Raw genomic sequence first — 4,718 nt, forward strand, 5'->3', positions numbered from 1 at the left:
TATCTATAAGGAGACGGCCAGCTGTGGGCATGCCAGGCCGTCCAGCTGTTGCATTCTGATTTCACACATCCTGTGCTTCGCATCACCCCTGAAAGACCCTCTCTTCTCAGACCCTCTGTGCTTCAGCCTTCTGCCCTTCCAGCCAGGGGTCTGTGTGGGCAGGTGGTACTCATCACCCTCAGCCCAGTTCACCACAGCAGGGAGATCCACAGATGGAGCCACCCGTGCTCCGCTCCTTGGTCTATGATGTTTCAGCCAGGACCTGCCATGCTGGTGCAGGTGTCTGAGAGTTGCAGGTGGTGAGTGGGACTCGGATAGGACTCATGGCCAGGGCCAACCCAGAGAAGGCCCCACAGCAGCTGTGGGGAGTAAGCTGAGGTAGAAGGTAGGTTTTGGAGGTGCTGAATAGACTTTGCCTATGCCTTCATGTGTCTCCACCTTGCAGTGGGGTGGGAAGGATCCCAAATTGGACTTAGGCCTGGGGGGCAATGGCTTTTCCAGGAGGTCCCTGGGGCTGGGGTGGCTGGGCCCAGGGGGATGCTAATGAGGCACCACCCCTGACTGTCACGGTCAGTGCAGTTTTTTGACACTGACTTCTCTGACACCAGCCTGAATGGGGAGAAGCGCCGCCAGGACCTGGCACGGATCTGGGCGGAGAACCAGCAGCTTGCAGAGCGGCTGAGGCAGCAGCAGTCCCACTATGCCAGGGAGCGCTGGGAGCCGGACTGGCAGAAAGCGGAGCTCAGTCACAGCAGCCTCACCTGCTACCCACGGGGCCTGCAGGACCACCAGGTACTGGGCTGCCCCAAGGGGCTGGGGCATCGCTTCTGCGCCTTGCCAGAAACTATGGGGTGGGCAGAGGATGGGCTGGCAGGGGCAGGAGGTCCCTGTCTGCCCTCTGACAACCCCTTGGAGCCCTGGCCCGCATGGCTGTCTGAGACCTACACGCCTTTGTGTTCACCTCTGACCCAACCCCTCCCTCCTCCCAGGGCTTTCCTGACCCCTTCCCCTCACTGCTCCTCATCCCCTTCATGTATCCCCAGTCTACGGCCTGACCGGCTTTCAGGGGTGTCTCTGGCTTGCAGGTGTTATTAGCAGAGTTTTCTTGGGGGATGGTGGGAAAAAACAATGGGGAATTCTGGCTCTGTTCAAGTCCTCAAGAAACTTGCTTTGGACCTCAGTGGAACAAGGTTTTCACCCCCTTGTTGAATACCAGGATAAGGGAGACTCAAGCACTCCTGCCCTCTATAGCAAGAGGTTGATGAAACCTCATCCCTATCCTGACTCTCTCTCCCTGTGATACCCAAGGCCGCTGAGCTTCCTGAGCATGATCTGGGCCTATGACCAATACAGTCAGGTCTGTTTGGAGGTCCAACACCAGATGTGCTCAGCACATCAGGTGGCTGAGCTCAGTCCATTAATTTATTAGTCCAAAACAAAGGCACATTCCCTCTTTGATCACCTCGCTACAGAGATCTGCCCTCAAAGTGAATACTCTGAGGTACATAGATGATATCCCATCTGGTTTCAGCAAACAGGCAAGATGTTTCTAAGCCTTTCCCAAACTGGTTTTGGCTAATCCCTGGTCTTTGTTTCAACCAGAGCCTCCTAACCTCAGCAAACAAACAGTTTTACTGATGCTAATTAGTCCCTGATGCAAGGTCACCCATTCAGCATCATACTGCAGTCTAAGGCCTGCTGCCATCTGAAGACTAGCTTAGCCTGAGTGGGAAAAAAATGCCCTTTGACTACAGTTCACAGGAATAGCCCCTTGCTTGGAAACTAGCATGCTGGGGGTATGAGGTGCTGCCCAGCACTGCCAGGAGGAGGCTGGGCTTTGCTGGAGGCTGTGTGCTTTCCCTAGACAGAGAAGAAGAAACGGAGGCAGACATCTCCGAGCAGCAGAGTCCACTCTTCAGGATACGAGGAGAGTCTGGGAGCCCCCCCACCACGGGGCCAGCGCTGCGCCTCTGGGAAGGGCAAGAGACACCACAATGCGACATCAAGAGCTGCCTGGGATAGTGGAGCCGTATCCTCATCGGAGTCGGAGGGAGCAGATGAGACCTTACCTTGTCCTCAGAGGTCCACCTGGAGGGAAAGGACCTGGCCAGCCAGAGTGCCACCCCACGGCCCTGGAGACTCCACTGCTCCACCTGGCACAGGGGCTGCTTTGTCATTGAGAGGGTCAGCCAGGATGACAGGGGCCTTCTTAGTTGGGGACAGTGGTAGCCTGCTGGTTGGCGCATCGCTGCCCAGAGGGCCTGTCATGAGAAATGAGGCGGCAGCAGCGAAGCATGTTGTCTCCACAGTGCTCAGGAGGTCCAGACACAACCCCGTGCCCTGGTCCAAGGGAATGGGGCACAGCCCAGGTCTCCCTGCCAGCGGGCATCTGAGGACCCCCAACCTTTCCCCAATAGAAGCTGAGGCTCCAGGAAGAGGCCTGGAAAGGCGGCCCCATCTCTCGCCCATACGGTCTGACAGGAGCCTGGATCTCTCCTCCGCAGCATCGCAACAGAGCCTGGAGCCCTCTCCAGGAGAGTCTGAGGGAGGCTTTCACCTGTCCTCCAGGGGGTCACTGAGCAGCTCCCCTCTCTCATCTACAGTGTCCACAGGCAGTGCTGCCCCCTCACCTATGGGCCAGGCATCTCAGAGCATCCCCGTCACCTCAGCCCAGGCCCGCAGACTCAGCGATTCACAGCTTTAGGGCTGCTGTGGGTATGGGGTCCTTGTGGCGCAGTGCCCCTCTGGGTAGGCTGGCCTCTTGCTGTCAGGGAGGTAACATTGCCCAGTATCACTCCTTCCAATAGCATCCTCAGGGTCCCCGGGGGCTGTGGGGCCATTTTCCTGGGTTTCCTATGGTCCCATCTCTGAGTGGAGCATCACTGGGTAGTAGCCACTGGCTCTCCAGCTATGTTTGAGAATCAGTGGGTGCTATCTGGGGTGCTCTGCTTGGTGTCCCCCGAAGGTGCACTTGTTTTGACCCCTTGATCCACATGCACACTCCCTTTTTTCATTTGTCATCCTCCAAAATCAGTTGAACCTTTTGTATCTCGCCGCCCCTAAGAGGTGGCCATTTGTAACTTGGTGGCCTAAGCCCATGTACGAAACGGTCCAAATAGGTCAACAACATCCTCCCTTGGAGCTCCGAGGGGAGAGATATGGAGCTTATTCCCCTGCAGGGAAGGGGCTAATCCCCAGCCCCCTGGCCCACTGAACAAGAAAGGTTGTCTCACTGCAGAGCAACCCAGCTTTTGAGTGATGGAGTCAGCATGCACCCGCACCCAGTTACCCTGATGGGAAAAGGCCTAATTGGGAGGGGAGCACCTGAAAGGAAGGGTGGCTCACTGGCTGGGAGAAGCATTTCCCCTCGTGACTGCCCTGGCAGAGCTGCCCTGAGCTTGGGGGTGGGAAGAAGGTGAAGTGAGGTCCTGCAGCTGTTGTTATTGAACTGTCTGTATGAACCAACCCTTTCCTCTGCCTGTAGCTCTAGAGCCCCTCCAACCCCCCTCCCCCAACCTTCAGGATGACTAGCTTTTGAAGGCTCAGGCCCATGTTGTGGTGCATCCCCAGGAGCAGCAGGCTGACTGCACCCTGGGAAGGAAGCTAGGGCCTCCACCTTCCTGCGGCTGGTAAGTGCCCCTCACTGAGCTACCAACCAGTGCTGATCTAGCTCTTCCATAGGCGGGGGGTGGGCAGAGCAGAGCAGCAAGCAGGCTTTCTTTCCATTGGTACGAAATCCCATGCAGGGTTGGAGTTCTCCCCTCCCGACTACTGCGTTCTTTGCATTGCCTAAGCAAGTCCCTACGTGGCCTTGAGGTACCAGGCACCGGGAATGAGGAAACTAGCAGGAGGGGGCTGCTCACCCTGCCTACCCTTGTTCTCCCAGCTCATTGCTCCATCATCTGGAGACGTGAGAAATATCCCTAAGTTTGCTCTACAGCTTGGCTGTGTTCTGGGTGCTGCTATCCCTGGGAAATCTGATGTGCGAATGATCTAAACTCCTCTTTCTTTTCTGTCTGCAGATGTGGCTGCTTTGGGGACCTCTAACGGCTGGAACGGTGCAGACTCTGAGGCCATAGGAAGATTCCTTATGGGTGAGCTGCAGCGAGGACACAGTAAGTTTGCATGGGGGAGCTGGCTCACGGTGCCAGTGAACACACTAGCCCTTCTCTCTCTCTAGCTGTGTAGGCTTTTCACCTGTGGCTTCTTCACCACTTTCACACCTGAACATGCTAAGAGCTGCCTGAAGTGAAGCCCAAGACACAGCTGCATCAAGGCCAAAGGGCATTGTGCCAAGAGTGGGGGTCACCTGTGGGGCAAGGACTCTGGGGGACAGCTCTGAACAGTGTTTGTGGGTTATTCTGAAATTAAACTTTCATAGGAGACGGGGAAAACCATCTCTGGCAGTCTCTATCCCTGTCTCGCTTAACACTTCTTCCTGAATGGCTCACCAAAGGCTACCCTGTGGCTTCTGGGTACAGATGGGCAGAGGAAGGAGGGAGACAGACCCCGTCTGAGGCATGGTAAGGCCAAAACAGCCTGTGTATTGGGGTGAGCTGCTCGGGGTGCTGGGGAGCTGCCCCGTAGCTCCTCTGCTGAGAGGAACTGGCCTGCGCCGTTGGGGGGTTTGCTCCGAATCCAGGTCAGCCCAGTTAATCCTTCATGCTGCAGGAGTCAAGGCCTTGGGTGGGATGGGAAGGAGCCTGGGCTGGCGGGGG

Source organism: Gavialis gangeticus, unplaced genomic scaffold (assembly GCF_001723915.1).
Source record: "Gavialis gangeticus isolate Ggan-Ray unplaced genomic scaffold, GavGan_comp1, whole genome shotgun sequence".
Lineage (NCBI taxonomy): Eukaryota > Metazoa > Chordata > Crocodylia > Gavialidae > Gavialis > Gavialis gangeticus.